Raw genomic sequence first — 27,506 nt, 5'->3', positions numbered from 1 at the left:
CAAGTCTTGGCTCTTGCAATTTATTTTGGGTTTTTTAAGTGAACCTAGACTTTGGCCTTTAGACCTTATAATTAATTGGGGATAAAATATGACATGAAAAGCCTTGTGGCTTAGTGGCAAGTAGTGTGTGGAGCATCTGAGGAGAGGCATGGGTTCGAATCCCATGGCAAGCAATGAGCATTTATTTTGCTAAAAGGGGGCGGCAAGAGTTGGTGTTGAATTTAAACTCTGATGTTGGAGGGATCCCACATCGGGAAGCTAACATAAGAGTGGATGCGAAGCTGGCTTTAAATAGAGGGAACCATGAGGAGAGTAAAGGTACCTTTCTTGGCTGATCCCTTTCGCTGTATGGCGTGCTCGTTTGGGTTGGGCGTCGGCTAAGAGTGCTCAGAGCTTGGATTAACTCCAGTCGCCAATCAGGTGTGTATTTCTCGCTACTCTAGTTGTAGGATGGCTACTTTGGGCCGCGATGGGCCAAATGGGGCCATGTGGGCCCAATGGGCCTACGAGCCCAATTGGATAAGTTGTTTGATTGTGTAGTAAATATTGGACTAGGCTAGGTGAATCTCATATTTGTGGCTAGATTTGGGCTAAAAGGGCCACACAAGCGTGTGGGCCCATTTGGGCCAAGAATGGGCTTTAGGCCCATTCGTATTGTTATCTCTGTTTAGAATACTTTAGTTTACCAAATTACTGAAATGCCCTCAAATTGTAAAATACCTTCGATTTATAGAATTACTGTTTTACCCTCAATTTATAGAATTACCGTTTTACCATCAATTTATAGAATTACCGTTTTACCCTTGATTTACAGAATTACTGTTTTACCCTCGATTTACAAAATTACTAAAATACCCTTGGTTTACAAAATTACCAAAATACCCTTGATCAGTAAAATTACCAAAATACCCTAGTCTGTAAAATTACTAAAATACCCCTGGTTTGTAAAATTACCGAAATACCTTCAATTTGTAAAATTACCAAAATACCCATAGTTTGTAAAATTACCGAAATGCCACTGGTTTGTGAAATTATCGAAATACCCTCAATTTGTAAAATTACCAAAATACCCCTAATTTACAAAGTTACAAAATACCCTTGACTTTCTAAAAATTATGGAAATACCATTGGTTTACAAAATTACTGAAATACCCTTGGTTTGTAGATTTACCAAAACACCCTTGTAGGATGAAATGACTAAAATACCCCAATTAGGTAAAAAGACCGTAAAGCCCCTGTAGGGTAAAGTGACCGTAAAGCCCCTGTAGGGTAAAGTGACCGTAATACCCCTGTATGGTAAAATGACGAATATGCCCTTATGTTCCGTATGACTGATGTGCTTAGGATTTACATAAATTGATATTTGATTAGTTAAGTTTGAGTGACAGGTGGTGGTTATCGTAGGCGATTGATTTTGGAAACGTTTCAACTTTAACCCGTAACAAGTGTGTACTAACCCTCGTAATAGCTTAGATTAATATTTGCTAAGAAGTTGAAATGCTAAAATACCGGTATTTCGGGAACTTGTAATGTTGCGTTTGGGTATAGATGCTATAAATACGATAAGATCGGTGTTTGGATCGATGGAACAGGTAAGAACTCAATTTTGTGCACGATGGTAAGTTGGGCCTCAATGGGCTGAAATTGGGCCCAATAGGCTTTTGGACCCATTTGGGTAGAATTGATAGAAAATGGAATTTGGAAAAGTTGCACGTTAACACGGTTAGTATTGTTGTAAAATTTGGGTTAAGTAGGCTAAATCAGCATTCGTAGGGCCCATTAGGGTTTTAGGCCCAAAAGCCCGAATTTGATAAAGTGGGTTAAAGATCATTGTTTAAACACTCGGAAATATTGATAATTGTAATGAACATGGAAAACCCTGATATTTGGTAAAATTACGAAAATACCCTTATAATGTGAAAAATGACTGTTTTGCCCTTGTGGGCAAGTGACTGACTTGGACTGTGTGGTTGACGGATTTGATTGTGAATATATGTTGGTGATATGAATGACTTGACTGTGATTGTTTAATTCAAATATGGGCATGACATTCTGCATACATGACATGTTGCATTGGGTTGGTTTTTATATGGATGGACGACGTGCAAAAGGGCTTATGCCCCAGTTTACTGAAAGGGCTTATGTCCTAGTTTATTGAAAAGGGCTTATGCCCCAGTTTACTGAAAAGGGGTTATGCCCCAGTTTATTGAAAAGGGCTTTGCCCCAGTTTACCAAAAAGGGCTTTGCCCTAGTTATTAAAGAGGCTAGGCCTCCAGATATATGATAAAGCAGCTATGCTGCCAGTGGTGTGTTGGTTGGGTGGGTTGAGTTATTCCCCACATGGTGTGTTGGTTGGTACAGGTGGAGAGTAGCGGATGGTGGGTTGAGTAGTCTCCCCAAATGGGCTTGCATACATTCATTGGTATTTCATGTGATATTGAAATGGGCTTGCATACATCCATTGACATTACATGTGATATTAAAATGGGCCTAACGGCCATACCGTTTACAGTAAAGGCTTCGGCCCAATGATATGATTTATGAAAAGGCTTCAGCCTAGTGATATGATTTATGAAAAGGCTTCGCCCCAGTATATGTCAAGACTAAATAGGGCTTTGGCCCAGATTGTACTGATACTGTGTTTTCACTGTTTGTTTGTAATTGGGATTACACCTGAGTTTTCGTAAACTTACCCCGTTTCTAACTGTGCAAGTAATCCCTAAGCTTAGATGGTTTGGAGCTGCGAGGGACTCAGAGATGGCCACACTATTGTTTTTGTTTCTTTTAATTGCAATAAGTAGCCGATTTATTTCTTTATAAGTTTTATCTTATTAATATTATTGTTTGGTTTTGGGTTGTAATAAGGCCATTTTAATTATTATTTTGGGATTATTTTATTTTTAATAACTTTAATCTGTTTGTTAATAAATGGGCTAGACTTAGGACGTGTTTTCAAAATGATAATTGTTTTCAAAATAACACCACACCACGATTATCCGATTTATCAAAGATTTCAACTTAAATAAATTACAACTCGATTTAACTAAGTGTGGCAATGGTTGTGGGCATGTCTAGGATTGGATCCATTAGAAGAGCTTGGTACTTAAACAGCCTTCATGGCTCACCTCCTCTGTTACAGATTCCTGCCTGGTGCCTAGCTCCCATTCACTTTGTTAGCTTAACAAAAGTTGGTTTTTAAAGCACTAAAACGAAACATGGGTTTTTAACTTCAATGTGGCACATTAGATTCGGCCATAACGTCTGGGTCGGGTTTGGGGTGTTACAATGCGTATTTGATTATCCTAATGATCAAATAGGTTATAATATTAGTTTGGTAAAATTTGAATATGATGGAATAATGAGCATTAATCTAGTCTAAGTGTTATATGCTATGGTGGTGTAAGTTTAATCATGATATGTATATGTTGTGATAAGTGAGTTGTTTTATATGTTTTTGGTTGATGATCGAATATTTATACTTATAATTTGATCAATTGTGGGTTGGATATTGATATTCAGTGGTAATGGCAAGCATGAGTATGTTTTAAGCTTATTAATTGGTATTTATATTCGGTTTATTATATATATATGATTTTGGTATGCACATTGAGCATATATGGTTTTATATAGACGCTCAAAATGGTTGAAATGGACATGGTCATTTTGCTTTAACATTGATGAGAAATGATGCACATTTGGTCTTGTTATAACGTTACTTCATGCGCATAATTTTTTTTAAGTATATATATATCTTATTTTGTTGATTAAATATCAAGCATTGATGGCATTCAATTTAACCTATTAATTGTTTTTAAATGAATTCATAAAATGGTCGATTGACTTTGTAACTAAGTATAAGCAAATGAGTTGGTAACTAACCAGGTTCAAAAGAGACCAAAGGAACCGTGACACTAATTTGTATTAGTTTTATTAATGAATTCTTTTCATATTTTCTTGTTATGCACATACATTATACTATGTTTGCATATACATGTTGAATTTACTGTGTAATTTTATATTGGCATGCGTTTTTATAAAATATTTTTTTATAAGCTTAAAATTTTGATTAGAAATATATTTATTTATAAATTCAGCTTGGTAGCATAGTATTGTACGGCCTAATTTTGCTATATGAGTGTTCAAATGTTGTTGTGATCGTTAGGTAATACCTCATAACCCCTCCAGCGATGGAATTGGGTTAGAGGGTGTTACAGGGCATGGTATCAAACAAGACATTTCTAACTTTATTTCGAAATGTTTAATCAGTCAGCAAGTAAAAGCTGAGCATCAGGTACCTTTTGGATTGCTTCAGCCAATCATGATGCCTGATGGAAATGGGACAGAGTCACGATGAATTTTGTTTCTAGTTTACCGTTGACACCGAGCAAGAAAGATGCAATCTGGGTTATTGTGGATAGATTGACTAAATCAGCTCACTTTGTTCCCGTTCGTACAGATTATTCGCTTGATAAGCTAGCTGAATTGTATGTTTCTCAGATTGTGAGATTACACGGTATGCCTATTTCTATTGTTTCAGATAGAGGTCCGGGGTTTACATCACGGTTTTGGAAGAAACTGCAAGCTGCTCTAGGTACGAAATTACATTTCAGCACTGCTTTCCATCCGCAAACAGATGGTCAGTCTGAATGAATCATTCAGATACTTGAGGATATGTTGAGATGTTGCATTCTCGAGTTCAAAGGTACGTGGGAATGGTACTTGCCTCTAATTGAATTTTCATACAATAATATCTTTCAGTCAAGTATCAAAATGACACCTTATGAGGCTTTGTACGGTCGTAAATGTCATACGAGGCTTGCGAAGTTAAAGAATTGCGAAATAAGAAAATTTCATTAGTGAAAGTACTATGGCATAAACACGAAGTTGAAGAAGCAACGTGGGAGCCAAAAGATGCAATGAAAGAACATTATCCAAACCTATTCAACGGTAAGATATTCGGGGATGAAAATCCCTAAGGGGGAGAATTGTAACAGTCTGATTTAGACCCTATTCAAAATGCTGGTTTTGGGACCACGAATCTGACTCAAAAAAATATTTTAAAATTATTTTCTATGTTTATTATGTGTGAATTTATGTCTGTGAAATTTTCGTACTTTAATTTTGTCATTTGAATGCTCAATTAAATAAAAAGGCTTAATCGCGTAAAATGAAAATTTGATGGTTATTTGTAAAAGGGCTGAATAGTTATTGTTCTTTTAATAGGAGGTTTTAAAATGAAATTAGACCAAATGGCTATTGCATGGATGGTTAAGGACATGATTGTAATGGTTTTGAATTAATTTATAAAGGTTAATTATGTAAAATGCATAATATGTTAATATATCATAAAACATAAAATAATTAAAAGCCATGTTCTTCATTTTCTCATGACCGAAACTAAAGAAAAGAAAAAGAAATAAAGAAAGCTTAGGGTTCGGAACTATTGAAGCTTGAATTAAGGTGAGTTCTAGCTCGGTTTTTGATAATTTTTATATTTTTGAGATCGTTGTTATGTTATCTACAAAGCCCATGATTGAATTTTTTATTTTGATGAATATTTTAAGTTATGCCATTGTTAAAAGCTTGTGGTTTTTGTTGTTTGATGATGGAAAATAAAAGATATGTAATAGATTAACATGTTTTGTATTGGAATTTTTGATGATTTTGATCATTTGATTATTACTTGCTTATGACTTACTAAGCTATGATAGCTTATTGTGTGTGTATATGTTTTCATTTATTTTATAGATTTTGGAGTCAAGTAACGAGCTCAGAGATCGTCAGCAAAGTCCATCACACTATCGACTATCTTCGGTATTTTTATAAGTGAACTTTCGAATCTATGGCATGTATAGGCTAGATTATTGATAAACGCCAAATTATACATATTTATACCCCAAATACTTAGCATATTTATGTATGTTTATTACTAGATTTGTGGATTTTGGTGCTCTTAATCCAGTTATTTCATGTTTTGTACTCAGGAGAGCACCAAGAGTCACAAGGAGCTAGAAACAAGCAAAAAAGGGACAGAACGGACCAAATCGAGAAGATGACAAGGCCTAAGCCTTGCCACATGGGCATCTCACACGCCCGTGGCCTTCGGGGGTGTCGACCAAGGTTTACATGATTCACACGGCCTGGGCATTGAGCCCACACGGCCGTGTGCAATTTAACAGAGCAAACACGGCCTGGCAATCACATCACACGGTCGTGGCACACGGACGTGTCCCTTTTTCAAAGAGTTGTATTTTACACGGAAAAAGATACTTAGGGAGGAAAAAAGCTAATCCAAAGCCTATATAAACACCCTAAGTGTGACCTAAAAAGGGGGCCTCTTACAAAACTTTTCTGGAATATAGAACCACACGCCAGGAATTACATGAAGAAAGCCAGATGATCCATCCCAAAAGCCGGAGCTACGAAGATCTCCCTCAGAATTCCTTCAGGGGTTTTTAAAGTTTACTTCATGTTTTGTTATTTTTATACTTTTGAGATGTACTCTTATTTTATTATGAACTAAACCCCTTAGATACCTAAGGGGGATAAAACCGATGATGGATCTTGTTATTATTATCTGAACTGTATGATAAATACTTGATTTGTTCTTAATTATGTGTTCTTAATGCTTGAGTTAATATTCTGGGTATTAATTCAAGATTTGATGTACTTATGCAGAGGAGGAATCGACCCTGCTTAAGAGTAGATTTAGCATAATTAAGCAGAGTTAATCGAACACCTAGAAATAGGTTTACGAGATTTTGCCGGATTAGGGTGAAACCTAATAATGGAGTCCATAAAGTGACTTACTGCTTCCCTAGGAGTTTTAATTAAGAAAGAAATTTTGATTAATTCAATTGAGGGTTAGATGTTATTAGTCTTGAAAGGGATAATAACATTGGTTAGGGAATCTCACGGATCAAGTCAAGTGAATAAATCGCCTGATTCAGAGTCAGATAACAAGTGAAATCTAGGTGGATTCCTCCTTGGGTGTCGTTTTTATCAATTTCTTTTCTTCAAGTCTTTTTCCAAATTTTCTCTTTGCTTTAATTAAATTAGTTAATTAGTTTTGATAATTAGCTTAATAAACAAACCCTTTTATTCTTAGGCTAGATAATAAAAAGATAGTTATTACTAGTACTTTTGGTTCCCTTGGGTACGATATCTCAGTCTTGCCATTACTATACTATTGTTCGATAGGTGCACTTGCCTTTTCATCGTGATAATAGTTAGTCTAGGTTTGATCTTCATTATAAATATTTATTACTTGTTACGAATCATGCGACCAAGTTTTTGGCGCCGTTGCCAGGGAACTAAAATATTAGGAACACTAAATTTTTATTACTTTAGCCATTTATTTTTCTTGCAATTTTATTTTATTTTATTTTATTTTTTATTAATTTACTTTTTCTTTCTCTTGGCAGGTTTTTATAGTTTATGACTAGAACAAACCCGTTGGGACCATTACTTTTTGACGAAGAAATTGATCGTACAATTTACAAAAATCAAAGAGAAATAAGGCGCAGCTTACGATACACGGAGAACAAGCGAGAAGACCGTACTCGACCCCCAACCGACGAGATGGCTGAAATCCAAGGCAATCAGCTACCTCTCGCAATTGCGACTAATCAAAATCCTGCTCACGTACTATGTATGATTATGCTAAACCTTCTTTAACAGGAACTGAATCTAGCATAGTTAGACCTATTGTAGCTGCAAATACTTTTGAATTAAAACTTAACACTATTCAGATGATACAACAGTTTGTTCAGTTTGATGGTTTGCAGGATGAAAATCCCAACGCTCACTTAGCGAACTTTCTGGAATTTTACGATACATTTAAAATCAATGGCGTTTCTGATGATGCCATACGTCTTTGGTTGTTTCCCTTTTCACTAAGAAACAAAGCTAAACAATGGTTGAACTCGTTACCACGAGGGTCTATCACTACTTGGGAACAAATGACCGAGAAATTTTTATTAAAATCTTTTTCATCCTCTAAATTACGTAATGATATCTCTTCTTTTGTACAAATGGATTTAGAAACACTTTACGATGCATGGGAGAGATACAAGGACTTACTGAGAAGGTGCCCTCACCATGGGTTACCACTTTGGCTTCAAGTACAAACATTCCACAATGGTCTGAATCCCTCGACTCAGCAAACGGTTGACGCAGCTGCTGGCGGAACCATCAACAATAAAACACCGGAAGATGCCTATGAATTTATAAAGGAGATGTCACTGAATAACTATCAGTGGCAAGTTATGAGGACAAAGCCAACGAAAATAGTCGGCATTTAAAACATCGATTCAGTCACCATGTTCTCTAATCAGGTAGAACTTCTCAATAAAAAGATTGACGGTTTACTTGGTTCTACGCAGGTACATCCAGTAATGAGGTGTGACTCAAGTGGCAGAGGTGTGCATACAGAATACCAATCCTTCAATCCTACAACTGAAGAAGAACAAGTCAACTATATGGGAAACAATAACTTCCGATCTCAAAATAACCTATACAGTAATACTTACAATGCAGGTTGGAGGAACCACCCAAATTTCTCCTGGGGTGGTCAATGGAATCAAAAGCCACAAAATCCTTAGGGTTTTCAGTAGCCACCTTATCAACAAGAGAAGAAACAAAACCTTGAAGAGATGCTTTCTAAATTCATCTCGATGTCAGAAACTCGTTTCCAAAATACCGAGACAGCAGTTAATAATCAACAAGCATCGATCCAAGGACTCGAAACGCAGATAGGCCAGCTATCCAAACTAATCTCCGAATGACAACAAGGTAGCTTACCAAGTAATACTGAACCTAATCAAAGGGAACACCTCAATGCAAGTAGTACTCAAAATAAGGAAGGATTCATTGCACCGAAGCCAAAATTATAGCAAGACAACGCGATGAACAAAGTCGAGAAGAGGTAAATGACGGTGATCCTAATCAGGTAAGTACGTATTATGAACCTCGTGTGCCATATCCTAAAGCGATGAAGAAAGATAGAATAGAAGAGCAATTCGGTAAGTTTGTCAAACTCTTAAGGAAATTACATATTAACTTACCCTTTATTGAAGTCCTAATCAAAGGGAACACCTCAATGCAATTAGTACTCAAAATAAGGAAGGATTCATTGCACCAGAGCCAGAATTATAGCAAGACAACGCGATGAACAAAGGTCGAGAAGAGGTAAATGACGGTGATCCTAATCAGGTAAGTACGTATTATGAACCTCGTGTGCCATATCCTAAAGCGATGAAGAAAGATAGAACAGAAGAGCAATTCGGTAAGTTTGTCAAACTCTTAAAGAAATTACATATTAACTTACCCTTTATTGAAGTCCTGTCGCAGATGCCCAACTCAGCAAATTTCTTAAAGGAACTTCTGAGCAATAAAATAAAATTAGACGCTATATCGCATGTGGAACTCAATGCAGTCTGCTCAGCTATTCTAAAGCATAACCTACCTAACAAATTGAAAGATCCAGGGAGTTTTACAATTCCTTGCTTAATTGGCAGTTTATCTGTGAATAATGCTTTAGCTGATCTAAGGGCAAGTATAAATGTTACGCCGTATAAAATGTTTAAGCGACTAGGTCTCAGTAAACCCAAACAGACTAGGATGAGCATACAATTGGCTGACAAAACAATTAGATTTCCTAAAGGTATTATTGAAGATGTTCTCGTTAAAATTGATAAATTTATTTACCTAGTAGACTTTGTCGTCTTAGATATGGATGAGGATAACGATGTACCTTTAATTTTAGGACGATCCTTTTTAACAACTACCAGAACCATTATTAATATAGGCACAGGAGAGCTAACACTTCGTGCAGTAAACGACGCAGTAACACTCCAAGCACGCAACTCAGTCAAAACCTCTAAGACTCAAGATAATGCTATGAAACTTGTCGATGACAAAACTAATATTCAATCGTTCTTGCAGGAACCTCCTCGAACCAAGACAACGGAGACAGTGCACTATTATCAAGTAGCGAACAAAGACACCCATGAGGAACGAAGGCTTCGAATAGAGGAGCTAGATGAATGGCGAGCACACAAATCGAGAACACATGATAAACTGAAACCATGCCAAAAGAAGCCCGATACCTCTCCTAATCAACTTAAGGTTGGCGATAAAGTCTTACTAGTTGCCGCAGATCCCCACATTGTCACTACCACACCAAATGAGGAAATCTCTCTTACGGTACTCAGTATTTTCCCATTCGATACGGTTGAGGTAAGTCACCCCAAGTTTGGCACTTTTAAGGTAAACAATACCTGTCTCAAACCTTATTTTGTCAAGGCTAATGGTAGGAATGTGGAGTATAAACTCCTCAAACCACCATGATCATTCAACAGAGAGGTAAGTCAAGCTTAGACTATAAATAAGCGTTTCTCGGAGGCAATCCGAGCACTAACATATTTTGATTTCTTTATTTTTAATTTCTAACACTTTGAATCATTAACTTAATCTTTGAATTGCAAAGCTTTTCAGCACACACGGCTAGGCACAAGGGCGTGCCTAAAGCCGTGGCCAAATAGGGGAAGAGACATAGCCGTGTGATACAGCCGTGTGGAAGCAGGACATGATTTCCCCAAAACAAGAAGTGTGATAAATCCCCACGGCCGTGCGACATGGCTGTGGCTGAACTTGATAGGAGACCACGGGTGTGGGGATGGAAAACCATGGGCGTGCCAATGACAAGGCTCGATTCTGTTTCTTCGACACGGGCGTGAGACACGCTCGTGCCGTCCAACCGTGTACAACAATACACGGGCATGCTACTATAACACACGGGCGTGGGAGAAGCGAACAAAGCTAGGCACAATCGTACGACATGGCCGTGTTTGACACACGCCCAAGACACACGGGTGTGGGATAGTAGCCGGGCATGACCTAACTCGCAAAATTCAAAAAACACGGGACCACCCTCAAATCCACTCCTCTTGAATTAATCCCCACTTTCCCCTCTCTATACCCTCTATTTTTCTTCTACACGGCTATATCCCCGCGTTACACGCCCGTGCTCGCCACCAACACGCCCGTGCACTACCCTACAGCAGCCTTTGGTTCACTTTTTCAACCTTATTTTTCCAATTTGTGTTGCTACATTAGTATTCTACATGCTTTACATAGATATTGTTACTATTACTAATATGTTTTAGACAAGTTAGGAATTTGCTTTAAAATTTTCTATATTTGAATTGTTTAAGTTACTAAATAGCATATACTAATTTTAGGCCTCTTGCTTAACTACTGATGTATCTTGGATTCTATCAATGCTCATGTATTTTCAAGAACATTATGTCATCATCGAGAGGCAAGAAGGCCGCGGTCCCATCCTCAAAGAGACGTAGGGGACTGGGTTCTTCCTCGGTACGTGCTACAGCCGAAGTTCGGCACCCGTTCCTTGAATTTCTACAAGCTACACAGGAGGAGCTATTTCAGATACTACATGCACGACCCCTCACTACAGGTCGCTGCATTGACTGGGTTACCTTAGAGCAAGTTCAGCTAGCTGATGCCATCCGCGCCCTCCTGTCCACAAACCCATGGGAACGGTTCTTCGCTACTACCGAGCCCACTTATTTAGAGCTAACTTTAAAATTATGCTCTACTTTTCATTTACAGGTGGTGATGACGAACAATGATGACCCAGGCACCAATCACTGCCGATTAGGCGGTCTAGTTCGCGCGATGAGTGTCCCAGAGTTTGGAGTCGCTCTAGGCTTTACACTGAAGAGTTCATGGAGGAGGAAGACATGAATGCACTACCACGAAATATCCACATTTCTCCCTCCTTGTGCTGGAAAGCTGTGGCACCACTCTCTTCCACCTACGACCTCAGCCGCTCGAAAGCCTCAGCTCTCGCTCCTTCCCTACACTATCTTCATGCCATATTGGCACACACCTTGACCGGAAGGAGAGAGAGCACCAACGTCGTCAACACCTACAATGCCTACTATTTATGGTGCATTGCGAATGCACACGTGACTGACATGGCATACTTCATTACTTTCGCCATTCGCCATCAGACCGAGTGGCATAGGAAGGAAGTGATCTCCATCGGCCCCTACGTGACGCACCTTGCCAAACACTTCGGTCTCCTCAACACCATGGCCCAGTCATCAGTGCTTACACTGATAGGTCAGATGTCCCCACAGGGCATCACGACTATGTTGCACATTAGGATGATCGAGCGCCGACATAGAACCGATCCTCTTCAGTACCGTCTCTCTCATGCCATTGACGAGGAGGATCTTGAGGACATTCCTAATGATATTCCCCCACAGCATGAGAAGCCTTCCACCGTGCCACCTAGGGAACGACCAGTTCATGAGCCTGCTTCATTGGTACACTTTTCCGACTGACTCACCCACATCAAGCAGTATTGCACTACACAGTTCGAGATGATTCATGAGAGAGGTTGGCGACGGGACCGATAGATGGACGATATACAGGCCATGATACAACAGCTGTGCCAACACTTTCACGTCGCCAGCCTAATGCCACCACCTAAGGGCCCCACTGACGAGGATCATTGAATCCTCCTATCTTTTTATTCTTATTTTTTATTTATTTTATTTTATTTTTATTTTTCTTTTTATTTTTTTATTTCAATTTTATTACTTTAATTTGAAAGACATGTCTATATTAGTAAATTTTATTTTTTTCATTTTTTGGTATTTCTAACAATTAATCCCACTACCCTCTTTTCCACACCAACTCTTAATAAGCTCTTCATGATTCTACAGACTTCCAAGCAAAACTGCTAGGAATATTTTACGGAATGACGAAACAAATGGGAAACAATACCTCACAACTGCCATGTTCAATGACCCAATTTCTTCATCTAGCCAAGAACAATGGCAGCTACTACTTTCCCCAAACACTTCAGCCTTAGAATCAAGCTCCGGATCTATATAACAGGGAGTTTCACCTCCTTTCCTCTTATGATTTTCTTTATTTTGAATAATCTATCTTTGTACATTGAGGGCAATGTACATCTTAAGTGTGGGGGGTTGAACATGAAACCTAACTTTTTGCATTATTCTCAAATCCCTGAAGTTGGTCTTGTGCTTAAGTGATTTTCTCATAATATTGATAGAATGAATTCTGATTGATCTATAATTATTGTTGATATGTCATGAATTAGACCAAGGGAATTGTGCATGATTATTTGATTATAGGACCTTAAAGAATCGAGCATGATAAGTTGATCTTTTGAGAAATAAAAATTTTTAGACTATTTTTCCTAAATTGAGGTATTATCTTGAAATCTTAAGTATACAGGAATTGTAACATCTCGAAATAGGGCCTAAATGAAATAGTGGTTGCGAAACCACAAATCTGAGATAGAAAATTTTATTTCAATTAATTTTTATGATTTACTGGGTGATTAGATGCATGTGTTAGAGTATTGATAAGAAATTTTATAGATTGCATGTTTAATTTGCCTATTAGGGCTTATTTGCAGAAGTTGCTGTAACAGCCCGATTTAGGGCCTAAATGGAATGATGGTTTTAGAACCACGAATTCAAAGTCAAAAATTTTATTCCGATTAAGTTTTAAGGTTTATTTATTGATTAAAATATTGTGTAAAAATATCGTTAAGTAATTTTACTGATAAAGTGCTTAATTGGACTTTTAGGACTAAATTGCAAAAGTTACAAAATATGTGTTCTAATTCATAAGTACTTGATTGAAATGGGGGTTTAAAGAGGAGGTCCTTAAATGGTAATTAGACCATTATATTTCGTTTGGACAAAAATGGGCATGAATAGGACAAAATTTTAAAGAAAGGCCTTAAGGGCATTTTAGTCATTTGGTAATTAAAAGAAATAAAAAGGGAAAATAAAGCCAAAATTGACTCATCTTTTTCATGGAGGCCGAAATTAGCATGGGGGAAGCCATGGCTAGGGTTTTCAAGCTTTCCAAGCTCAATAGTAAGTCCGTTCTAGCCCCATTTTTCAAGTTATTTACTATTTTGGAATCCCGATAACTTGATTAAGCTTATTCTAGCAATAATTTAAGCCAGGGTTCGCATTTGGAAAAATACCCATAGGTGAAATGTGTTAATTTTGAAAATTTTATGGTAAGAATATATGTGAATCTAGTTTTAAGGAAAATTAACATTTTGTAATTTGGAGTTCTATTAGCTCTAGAAATAAATAATTTAGTTGCTGGTACTCTGCTAGATAGCTTATTTTGAACCTATTTATGATTGTAATAGTGAAAGTATGTGTGTTTGTGATGGTAATATTCCGGGAACATATTGTGACTTTGTTTAAAGTATGATAATGTATTGTTTATTCATATTTACATACTTACTTACTAAGCTATAATGCTTACTCCCTTCCTTTCCTTTTTCCTATAGTGTCGCAGATGTTAGCTCGAGTTGGAGGTCGCCGGAGTTTACATCACACTATCAAACTATTGATCGATATATAAAGGTTTTAAAGTATTTTAAGTCTTTGGCATGTATGGAGACTCGTTTAATTGTTATTAAGTTGCTAGGAATTGGCTTAAAATACTGACCTATGTTATTTGAAGGTCTCTATTGTATAAAGTCATTTAATGTAGATAGTATTGATTATGTTATTAATTATGAATCGATTTTTATACAATGATTAGTGATTAAGTCTGGTAATGCCTCGTACCCTGTTCCGGCGTCAAACACGAGTAAGGGGTGTTACAGGAATGACATCAAAAACCCAAATTTTTTGTGAGATTTTTGAGCCTTTTGAGCATATAGCTTTCTTTCTTGCTCACTTCTTTTGTGGTTTGAGTGTGTCAACATTGAACTGTTATTCTAGAACTTGCTTCGATTATACATGTTGAGATCACACGTATGATTTGATATACTGAGATGATAAAGGCACTTAGGATTTAACCCATTTACTCCATAAAAAGTCTTCCCACATAATTAAACCCTTAGTGAACCCAATTTGAACCTACTAACTTTTTTTTTATTAACCTTCATCATTAACCCATTAACCTATTATTGTTGAAATCCACTTACTTAATTTTTTTATTTTTTTATTTTTATCGAAATTAAATTTAATATTGTTACCTCACTATGTTCACCATTTTTTGTTACTGAATCATGAAGTATTATTTCTATATTGTATTGACTTGGTTTGTATGATAAAAAAAACTCAGTATTATTATTGTAATTCTCAGCAAGCTAAAGTTGTCATGAACTCATGTAAAACAGTTCTAGATATTTCTTTGTGGTTCAGTAATTAAGTTTTTGATAGTGGGGTAACATATTGAAATTATCTCGATTCTAACCCTTGTCTCTTCAGCTTGTATACATACCTGTTACCTAAACCCCATTACAACCATGCAAAGACCTTTTGATTAGTGTATCATATCATTTACAAGTGGTGAAGATTTGATTTTCATGCAAGCCTATGGTAATAACTTTTCATGTTAGACAATTAACTGCTTAATCTTGAACCTTAAACACTTTGAGTGATTTGAGCAAATCTTTAGTGAGGATGTCATCTCTTATATATTTAGGACTAAAGTTAATTACTTGAAGGAAGGAGATTACCTATAATTTTGTTATCAAAGTATTCGATTTAGATTGTTTGAGGTTTTTAAAGCCCCTATAGTTGAATTCTCGCTGTATGATTTTCCGTGGAATAATTTGTAACATTATCAGTAATGCTTATGCGATTGAAAGGAATGAATTCTAGCAGTAAATGAGAATTTTGCTTGAGGACAAGCAAATGCTTAAGTGTAGGGGTATTTGATAAACGCCATATTATACATAATTATACCCCAAATACTTAGCATATTTATGGATGTTTATTACTAGATTTATGGATTTTGGTGCTTTTATTCCGGTTATTTCATGTTTTGTACTCAGGAGAGCCCCAAGAGTCAAAAGGAGCCAGAAACGAGCAAAAAATAGACAAAACAGACCAAATCAAGAAGATGACACGGCCTAAGCCTTGCCTCATGGGCATCTCACACGCTTGTGGCCTTCGGGGGTGTCGACCAAGGTTTACACGATTCACACGGCCTGGCCATTGAGCCCACACGACTGTGTTCAATTTAACGGAGCGAACACGACCTGGCAATCACGTCACACGGTCGTGGCACAAGGGCGTGTCCCTTTTTCAAAGAGTTGTATTTTACACAAAAAAGGATACTTAGGGTGGAAGAAAGCTAATCCAAGGCCTATATAAACACCCTAAGTGTGACCTAAAAAGGGGGCCTCTTCCAGAAAATTTCTAGAATATAGAACCACACGCCAGGAATTACTTGAAGAAAGCCAGACGATCCATCCCAAAAGCCGGAGCTACTCCAAGACTGAAGATCTCCATCAGAATTCCTTCAGGGGTTGTTAGAGTTTTCTTCATGTTTTGTTATTTTTATACTTTTGAGATGTACTCTTATTTTATTATGAACTAAACCCCTTAGATACCTAAGGAGGATAAAACCTATGATGGATCTTGTTATTATTATCTGAACTGTATGATAAATACTTGATTTATTCTTAATTATGTGTTCTTAATGCTTGAGTTAATATTCCGGGTATTAATTCATGTTTTGATATGCTTATGCAGAGGAGGAATAGACCTTGCCTAAGAGTAGATTTAGCATAATTGAGTGGAGTTGATCGAACGCCAAGAAATAGGGTTACGAAATTTTGTCGGATTAGGGTGAAACCTAATATGGGAGTCCATAGAGTGATTTACTGCTTCCCTAGGAGTTTTAATTAAGAAAGAAATTTCGATTAATTCAACTGAGGGTTAGACGTTATTAGCCTCGAAAGGGATAATAACATAGGTTAGGGAATCTCACAGATCAATTCAAATGAATAAAACATCTGGTTCAGAGTCAGATAACAAGTGAAATCTAGGTGGATTCCTCCTTGAGTGTCTTTTTTATCAATTGCTTTTCTTTAAGTCTTTTTCCAAATTTCTCTTTGCTTTAATTAAATTAGTTAATTAGTTTAGATAATTAGTTTAATAAACAAACCCTGTTATTCTTAGGCTAGATAATCAAAAGATAGTTATTACTAGTACTTTTGGTTCCCTTGGGTACGATATCCCGGTCTTGCCATTACTATACTATTGTTCGATAGGTGCGCTTGCCTTTTCGTCATGATAATAATTAGTCTAGGTTTGATCTTCATTATAAATATTTATCACTTGTTATGAATCACGCGATCAATTATACTTTTGAATTGTTGGATTTTGGTTTTTGTATAATTTAAGCCATGCGAAAATGGCTTAACTTCTATGCTTGAATTTGGTTATGTTTGATTATGGTTTAAGTTCATTTTGGTTATAATGTTATGTGCCATGAATGAATTGTATTTTTGATATGTGTTTTGTGCATTGAAATTGGTTGATGATTTTGGATGTGGTTTGAGTGAATCGGCTAAGATATATATATATAATAGTATGAATTATGTTTGTTTTGCTACCTTTGGTTAATATGATTTGATTATGTTTTATATGTGTTAGTAATGGTTTAAAATTAGTTGATGGGTATATTTGAATAAATGTTGAAATGAGATAATGAATATATTTGATTAATAGTTCAACTTTTTTATATATATTTACATTCTTGCATATGATGCATTAGTTTGACATATACATTATTTTGAAGTATATGTATTGATGTGATTGGTCATGTGTTTTGGTAATGAGTTGAATTATGATTATATAGAAACAAAAAATATTTCGGTTGTGGTTTTATATTGATGTATTGCGAAGATATGATTTGCAATATAATTAGTTCAAGTTAATGAACTCAATACAAAGAACATATGTGCTTGATATGTTTGTTATGTAATTCAATCAAGAAGTTATGTTAGTTATAATGTATATTCGATTATGTTATTAAAATATTTTGATGTGTTTTTATGGCATATTTTATGACATGGATTGGTATGATTCTTGTATATATATATTTGGTGATTTAAATTATGACCGCTTGAATAGTAAAAAAATGTAGAGTTAATATTATAATCGAATGGCCATAAGTAAAGTTAAGTATATTCATCAATGATATGAGAATGTATATTTGGTTATATGAGTGTTAATTATGTATGAAATTAGCATGTGAATGGGGTGTATTATGGGTTGTATTTTTTGTTTAATTAATGTTTCATAGTGGTATAGTAAAATGTGTATTATATATTGTATTAAAAATATGTTTGTTATTTATTAATTTAAAGTGGTATGTTAGCATGTAATTGAAATATGTATCTAATGTCTTAAGATATGTGCATGAAACTATCATATAATAATCTATGTTATAATTTTTTAATTATTTGGGTGTTAAAGGAAAAGCACATTTGATTTGTACAATTGAATTTGTATTATCTTAAACATGAATAGTAATGTTTAACTTACTTAAGCTGTGTACAGTTTGGTAATGCCTCATAACCCCACTCCGGCGATGGATATGGGTTAGGGGGTGTTGAAGTTATGGTAATAAATTTTGTGCATTCATGAGTATATCGATGGATAGTCTAAATGAAGGATTGATATTCTAGAGAGTATGATACCGAGATATACCTACTAGATTTGTTCTAATCTGATGATGTTATTATGAATGATATGGTTGTCACATTTATGAAAATTCAGATGGTTTGTGCATGTTAGCAACGTTGAAAGCAATTGAAGGTATTATTAACTGAAGCTCTGGGTTTGAGTTCAGTTTGAATTGAGTAATGAATTTATGATTTTTTTCAGTGATGCACTAGTGAACAGATTAGAATGTGTTCTATTACTATAATGTAAAGTGATGGTTCATGTTTTCAGACGGTTAATATCACATTAAAAAGAACTATTCGACTAGTGATTTAGAGATGGCCACTTTTATGTCTATGTTGTAAATTCGATGATATCGTGTGTTCGATGGAAAATGTCATATGCTTCCTTATCCTAATGGTTTAAAGTATCTAATGTTACAGAAAAAGATCTGAAGTTTGAGATATTGTTAATGGATTTAGATATTGAAAGATTTCTAGTAATTATCGATCAATCTCCGAGAAAGTAGTTATAGTTACAGATGCCTGGATGGAAAATCCTTAATTATTTTTGTGAGTATTGGTTACTGGATTGATCTTATTTGATGATGATCTGATTTTAGCTAAATAAAAAGCTAAAGTGATGTTTTCTTTGCAAGTTTGAAAAACTCAGAAATGTGCTAGTGAGTGATGAGCTAAATGAGTACAGTGAGGATTGACTTTTGATTCTGAAGTTCAGGTTGGACCTATAACGCCCCTTACCCGAGACCGTCGCCGGAGTCGAGCACAAGGCACTACTAAACTTATTTGAGCACTTAACCAAATTCAGATAATTTATATCATACTTTTCAGACAAGCTGTCCAACTGCGTCATAGTTGCTAAAAAAATCATATCTTGAGTTATAAAACTCGAAATTCAAATCTGTAAATTTTCTCCGAATTTAGACTCACTTATCTAGTTACCAATTTTTTTTATATAATTTTTGGTTGGTCCAATTAGTACAATTTATTAGTTAAATTCTCCCCTGTTTCAGGGTTTGGCTACTTTGACCCCTGTGCACTACGAACCAAATTTCTCCCTGTACAGAATTCAAATAACATGCCGTTTGTTTCTCTTAGAAATAAACCCAATGAGGAATCCATACATATACAGTATGACTCATAATTATGTTTTTTCAATTTTTAATGATTTTTACAAATTAGAACAAGGGAACTCGAAGTCATTCAGACTCTATCTCACAACAATTTAAATATCTCATAACATAAAATCCAATTGCATGCATCGTTTCCTCTATATGAAACTAGACTCATTAGGCTTTAATCTCATTTTTTTCTCAGCCTTAACTCAATTTCCACAATTTATGGTGAATTTTCAAATTCAAACTACTGCTACTTACCAAAAACTGTTTTAGTACAAATATTGTTAACTAGTTTATAACATATTTTCTTCAATTCATTCAAACTCTATACATGCCATATAAATCTTTAAACATAAAACAAAAACTACCGGAATTGATCTGAATAGTGTGCCTTGTTGTGTTGATCCGATCTACCAACTTCTCTTTAATTCAATCTACAAAAGAAATTATCAAACACACACAAGTAAGCTTATTGAAGCTTAGTAAGCTCATAGGCATAAAAACACAAATCTTATCAAATATTGTACACAATCATATATCTATTAGTTTAACTATTTCATCCTCCAAATCAAAATTTCATTAATAACTCATTTGAATAATTTCCATATGGCTACTCACAATTTAACTCCCTTAGGCCCATTTCTCATTTACTTCATTGTCAAATTAGGGAACAATAAGGGAATTGAGTGCTCCATTATCACATTGCCATAGTAAACTATGGAATTTCTCATTGTTACGCATCACACACCGAAGCCATAGCCTTGCCATGGTCTTACACGGTTCACATATCATACCGAAGCCATATCCCAGACATGGTCTTATATGGAATCACATTATCACATTATACCGATGCCATAGCCCAGCTATGGTCTTACACGGAGTCACATTATCACATTGCACCGATGCCATAGCCTAGCTATGGTCTTAAACGGGCGCACTTATCACATATTTTTCGTCAATTCATCAGGGTCACAGAATAGAAGCACTCAAATCCATTGTTCTTACTAATTTGTACTTTTACTTACACATTATTTATTAGTTAATGCAAATTGATAGTATTCATCAACAATAAAATACTTTAACAATCATAAGATTTTCATAACAAAACATTGAACTTTGCCATATGAACTTACCTGGGCTAATTTGCAAAAGTCGTAGAAATTTAGGGACTATTCTTAATTTTTTTCCTTTCCACGATTCAGTTCGTTTTCTTTATCTATAATTATAAAATCATTCCTTCATTAGCATCCATTTCAATTCTATTCTATTTCATAATTTATACCCTTAAATTTTCGAAATTACACAATTACCCTAAACTTTTCAATTTTTACAATTTAGTCCCTGCTCAATTTATTAAACAATTGAACTTTTTCTTCTCAAATAACACTTTATTTAAAAATTATAAACTATCTCATAGCTTTTGACATTCAAAGTTTCATCACAAAACCCTAATTTCACAACTTTCAGAATTAAGTCCTAAATATTTATTTCTCAAAAAAATCTCTTCATAAAATCATCATATAATAAAATTAAAACCTCAATTCCATGATAAATCATCATAAAATTTCAGCACTTGTTCATGGCAACTTTCAAAATTATGCATATAATCAAAAACTAATGAATTAAACATATGGACCTAGTTGTAAAAGTCACAAAAACATAAAAATTATCAAGAAAAAGCAAGAATTAAACTTACATGATGTAAAAATATGAAAAACCAACTTTCTCCAGACCTTCTATGGCGTTTTGGCTGATAAAATATGAAGAGATCTCTAGATTCTTCAATTTTGTTTCTTATTTTATATGTTAAAGTTGTAAAATTCCCAATTTTGCCCTTATTTCCCTTATTTTTCTGCTGATTTTCTTGCCTTTGCCGTCCAGCCTATTCACTTTTAGGCTTAATTTCCCTTTAAATCTTCCTTCTTTTAACACTTGAGCTATTTAATCCTTTTAGCAAAATTTATTTTTATTACAATTTAGTCCTTTTTATTTAATTGACTACCTAATCGTTAAAATTTCTCAACCAAACTTTAATACTAGCTAAATGAAACTTCATAAATATTTATAAAAATATTTATAGCTTGATTTTCAAATTCGAGGTCTCGATACCTCGTTTTTGACCCGTTTGACCTAATAAATTCTTTTAATTCACTAATTTCACCATTTCACAAATTCTTCTAAATTCTTACTTGACTCATAAATATTAAATTACTATCTTGTTCAATCTTATTTGTCAGATTTAGTGATCTCAAATCACCATTTCCGACACCACTGAAAATTAGGCCGTTACAGGACCTGATTCTTGTTATTATTATTCTGAGATGGAATTTGTGTACCAAAGAATCTGGGGCTTATGCAAAAAAATTTTATACGAAGTTCACAGTAGTGGCTTGTCTGTTCATCCAGAGAGTAATAAAATGTGCAGTCATATGAAGTTGATGTTCTAGTAATTGTGTATGTTACAGGTTGTTTTTGAGCATGTGTTCAATGTCAATTTGTCAACAGGTAAAAGCCGAATTCCAAGAGTATTCAAGACTATCACAATCAGTGATGATTCAAGAATGAAAATGAGATGGAAACACTATAGATTTCGTATCTTAATTATCTTTATCTCCAAAAAAGAAGATGTTATCGGATTGTGATTGATCGTTCGTGTACAGATTTCTTGTTTAACAAACCAGCCAAGTAAGATGTTTCTAGGATTATTCGATTATTCAAAGTATTAGTCTCCATTATTTCGGATTGAGATTCGAAGGTTGTATCCCAATTATGGAAAAAGCTACAGGAAACTATGAGTACACAGTTGTATCTTGGCACTGCAACACATCTGTAAATCGGTGGTAAGTCTGAGAGAGTAAGTCAAAACTTTGACAATATGCTCCGACACTGTGTATTAAAGTTCAAAGGTGATTAGAAAGAGATATACGAGGTTGATTTGATTTGTGATTTCGAGAAACTAGTGGACGTAATTCATGAGAGTTGAAAACAATTTCTTTTGGTATGATTTTCAGAGACGAAAATCCCTAAAGGGGGGAGAGTTGTAACAGTCCAATTTTGGGCCTAGTCGGAACAATGGTTTTGGGACCACAAATTTGACGAGAAAAAAATTATTTTTATTATATTTTTATGGTCACAATTTCACGGAATGATTTTTTGAAAATTTCATTCGAAAATTTTAACGTTTGGGCACTCAATTTAGTCAAAAAGACTAAATTGTAAAAATTGAAAAAGTTGAGTTCTACATGTTAGAGGTGTTCAATTGTTATGAAATTTTAAATTGGAGGTCCTTAAATGGTGATTAGACTATTGGTTAATTTTTTGCACAAAAATGGACATGAAATAGGTGAAATAGAATATTTTTAAGTTAGGAGCATTTTGGTCATTTAGTAATTAAATGATTAAATAAACAAAATAAAGGCCAAATTTTGATCATCTTCAACCCCTTGGCCGAAATTTTGAAGACCACCATGGCTAGAGTTTTGTTCAAGCTTTCCAAGCTCCATAGTAAGTCCATTCTTGCCCCGTTTTTAATGATTTTCACGTTTTTGAAATCCTCGTAACAAGATTTACCTATTTCTATCCTTGATTTGAAGTAGGGTTCATGTTTAAAAATTTACCCATGTGTGACATGTGTGTAATTTAATGTTTAATGGAAGAATATGAATATTTGTTGTGTGTTAAATGACTTTTACTAAGTAGTTTTCGGTAAAAATGCCTAAAATGACTAATTTGTAAAAGTTATAAAATATGTCATAAAAGTGTGATTTAGTGGAAATTGTGGGCTGCTATAGTTTTGGAAATGATTCGGCTGGGCTTGTACATTAAATAAATTGAATAAATTTCGTTTTACAAGCCTAGGGGCAAAAATGTAAATATGACCAAGTTTAGGGGAAAAAACGTAATTTTGTCATAATACGATTTTTGGGTCGCAATGAATAATGTGACTAATAAATAAGCTAAATGTGATATTCTAGATCAAGGAAAATGAGGTTTGGACCTAGAATAAGGGAAAAACGCGTATTTGACGGTTAGGTCTTTTTAACCATTTTTGGTATCGAGGTAAGTTCATATGTTTAATAAGCATTTAATTGTACATGTATAAATGTTTATTTAATATAATTACGATAAATTCCTTATTATTAAAATGAAATGTGAATGCTATGGAGTACGGTATTACGGAAATGACCATAAGATTTTATGATACACTATACAATGATATGATCTAAAATATGTCTATGATACTTGATGACATTGTGATGAGATGTAATTTCATGTTTAAATGTGATTATCTCTATTATTATCATTATGAAGAATTATGTGATTAATCATTGTCATCAGTTATGTGATTAGTCCACTGGACAAGTTCAACGAAGACGTCTAATTAAGGAAATCTCGTTTGAACCTTAGGAATAGTTTAGGATACAACTGACATGTGACTAGGAACTATGTGATTTGAACTCATTGAGTTGTGGTCTGAGTTCATGATATACGTGACATCTGAACTCATTGAGTTTTGGTCTGAATTCGTGATATATGTGACACATGGTTTGGCGTTCAGGTACTGGTCTCGTATATGCTATTAATGGTGAGGTAGACCTACATGTGTTTTGGATACCTGACAGCCTGCATGACCCGTGAGTAGCTCGTAAATGAGCAACATGTGATTTGAGATATGAAGTAGCATTGGCTATACATGAGGCACTTAGGTGCAAGCTTCTGATGTATCCAATATTATTTAAAGTATTCAACGGGTAGTCCAAAAAGAAGTTCAAAGCATAATCCATTGAGTATATCAGAGATGAGAAAGTAAGTGATTATAATGTGAGATAGTACAGGTACCTACTCAAAACTCTTGAGTAATGAGCTTAATATGTGATGAACATGTGGTAATGTTGTACAAGAGAAAGTTATGATTATAAGATCCTGATAAGATGTAAATGAATTAATCATGATTATAAGACTTTTTTGTACACTATGCTAATGATATGAATTACAATATGATTAAGACACTTGATCATCTTGTGTTGAATTATGTTTGAAAGAGTGATGAGTATGGGGTAATGTATAAATTATGTGTTCATCAGTTACAACATGGGAGGGTAAATGTGTGGTAAGAGTTGTGAATGGAAAGTATGTATGTATAACCATGAAATACTTGTGAATTATGTTATGTTGTGTTTACATTATTGGTTTAAGTAAAGAAATTGCATGAAATGCTTATTATTTTCATACGGGCTTACTAAGCTTTAAAGCTTACTCCCTTCTTCTATTTCGTTTAGTGTTGTTAGGTTGGCTCGGGGTTGGAGATTTTCGGAGGTAGCATCACACTATCAAATTATCAATTCGGGGTACTGAAGGTCTTAAATGTTTTCGAGTGAGTGGCATGTATAGAGGCTTAGTTATTATGATATGTGTTCTTATGATTTGGCCAAAGATGTTATCTTATATTGATTCATTATTTATAGCCATGAGATGTGGCTTATATTGGTCATGGGTTTATAAGCCTATTTATATATGCTAATGTCTTGAGATGTGGTTATGTGAATGCATGTGCTAGGATTTCATGTGATGTGGTCACGCTTGTTTGCTAAGAATGGATTGTGTCATGGTATATATACATATGTGCTTGATGAATGCATTATGACCAATCGAAGTGGTCACAGCCATGGAATAAATGTGTGATATGGTAATAATAATATAATGCCTAGAATAAGAATGCTTGATGATGAAGTTTAGATTAATTGGTAAGTTGATAATCATAGTATAAAGGTAAATGTAGTCTTCACAATGACAAGGCTAAATGAATTAGAATTGGTGTGTTTAGATGTGGTATAATATATGTGGAACACATGGATGATGGCATTTAAATGTTATAATTATGTCTTAAATGAAGATGATTAATCATTAAATCGATGCTATGTTATATGCCTTTGATGTGTATAAGTATAGTTGGGTTGAAGAGTAACAAAAGGCTTGTTGAGCTGACGATAATCAATACAAAGTCTCATTGATCCTTCTTTCTTCTTTACGAACAACATTGGAGCACCCCAGGGAAAAAAACTAGGTCATGTAAAACCTCCATCTGTTAACTCTTGCAACTAAGCTTTCAATTCTTTCAATTCTTTCAATTCTGTTGGAGCCATTCTGTACAGAGCTATAGATATCGTTGATGTTCCTAGTACTAATTCAATTTCCAGAATAGTTACCGGGGTTGCTACCAACCAGAGAGGTCGACTTTGCCATTGAATTAGTACTAGGAACATCAACGATATCTATAGCTCTGTACAGAATGGCTCCAACAGAATTGAAAGAATTGAAAGAATTGAAAGCTTAGTTGCAAGAGTTAACAGATGGAGGTTTTACATGACCTAGTTTTTTTCCCTGGGGTGCTCCAATGTTGTTCGTAAAGAAGAAAGAAGGATCAATGAGACTTTGTATTGATTATCGTCAGCTCAACAAGGCTTTTGTTACTCTTCAACCCAACTATACTTATACACATCAAAGGCATATAACGAAGCTTTATATGGTTGTAAATGCCGAACTCCATTGTATTGGACTGAGCTTAGTGACAGAAAGATTCACGGGGTTGATTTAATTAGAGACACTGAAGATACAATGAAAGTAATTTGAAACAGTCTGAAAGCAGCTTCAGATCGATAGAAATCATACGTGGATTTGAAAAGAAAAGGCATTGAATTTCAAATCGGCAACAAAGTATTTCTGAAAGTATCTCCATGGCAAAAGATTCTTCGATTTGGTTGCAAAGGCAAATTGAGTCCGCGCTTTATCGGGTCATATGAGATTATTGAACGAATAGGGCCAGTGGCATATCGATTAACTTTACCGTCAGAGTTAGAAAAGATTCACAATTTATTTCATGTATTGATGTTGGGATAATATTAATGGGATCCATCGCATGTAATTTCTCTGACAGATATTGAAATTCAACTTGGCATGTCGTATAACGGAGAACCGATCAGAATTTTAGCTCGAGAGGTTAAAGAATTGAGAAATAAATGCATAGTTTTGTTGAAAGGGTTGTGGCAACGTCACGAGGTTGAAGAAGCCACATGGAAACCTAAGGAAGCTTTGAGAAAATAGTACCCTAACCTCTTTTCTGGTAAGATTTTCAGGGATGAAAATTCCTTAATGGGGAGAGTTGTAACACCCCGTTTTTAGTCAAATCGAAATAATGGTTTTAGGACCACAAATCCGAAGTGAAAATAATTATTTTTATTATTATTTTGAGGTCTATAGTATGATTAAATGATTGTGTGAAAAACTTCGTTAAGAAATTTTATCGTTTGATTTGTTAATTTGACAAAAAAGACTAAATCGTGTAAAGTGAAAAATTGAAGTTTTATAAGCTAAAAGGGTTTAATAGCTAAGAGATTAAATGGAGGAGGTCCTTATGCTGTAATTAGACCATTGTTAAGGTTAGTGGACATTTATGGACATATTTTAAGTGATTTTAATGTTTTAACTTAAGGTTAAATTTGTAATTTGATTATTCAAGTTCAATTAAATAAAACAAAAACAAGTCTTCATCTTTAGTTTCCTATGTCCACCGAAATTAAAGAAGAAAAACAAGATATTAGGGTTCTTCATTCGGCCACTTTAAATCCATGCAATTAGGTATCATTTTTGTCTCATTTTTAATGATTTCTATGTTTTTGTGATCATTGCAGCCTAGTCTAGCTAGCCCAGGGACTATTTTGCAAAACTTTTAAAGATTTAGGGTTTTTACATTGATGAATGTTGTTGTATTTTAATGTTTAATGGTAGAAAATGCATGCTTGTTCTTAAATAAACAACATTTATTAAGTGATTTTTAGTAAAATATCCAATTGGGGATTAAATTGTGA

At 34.8% G+C, this 27,506-nt stretch overlaps 1 non-coding gene across 1 annotated transcript; it reads right to left on the bottom strand.

Annotated features, from left to right (window-relative positions):
- Positions 1-8,000: 8,000 nt before the first annotated feature.
- LOC121210490 (small nucleolar RNA R71) lies at positions 8,001-8,107 on the bottom strand. The gene has a single exon (XR_005905608.1). It is a non-coding gene; the product is annotated as a small nucleolar RNA R71 (small nucleolar RNA).
- Between the last annotated feature and the right edge of the window lie 19,399 nt (positions 8,108-27,506).

This window comes from Gossypium hirsutum, chromosome A11 (assembly GCF_007990345.1).
Source record: "Gossypium hirsutum isolate 1008001.06 chromosome A11, Gossypium_hirsutum_v2.1, whole genome shotgun sequence".
NCBI lineage: Eukaryota > Viridiplantae > Streptophyta > Magnoliopsida > Malvales > Malvaceae > Gossypium > Gossypium hirsutum.
The sequence above is the reverse complement of the archived record's forward strand: the minus strand, read 5'-3'. Positions and strand labels throughout refer to the sequence as shown.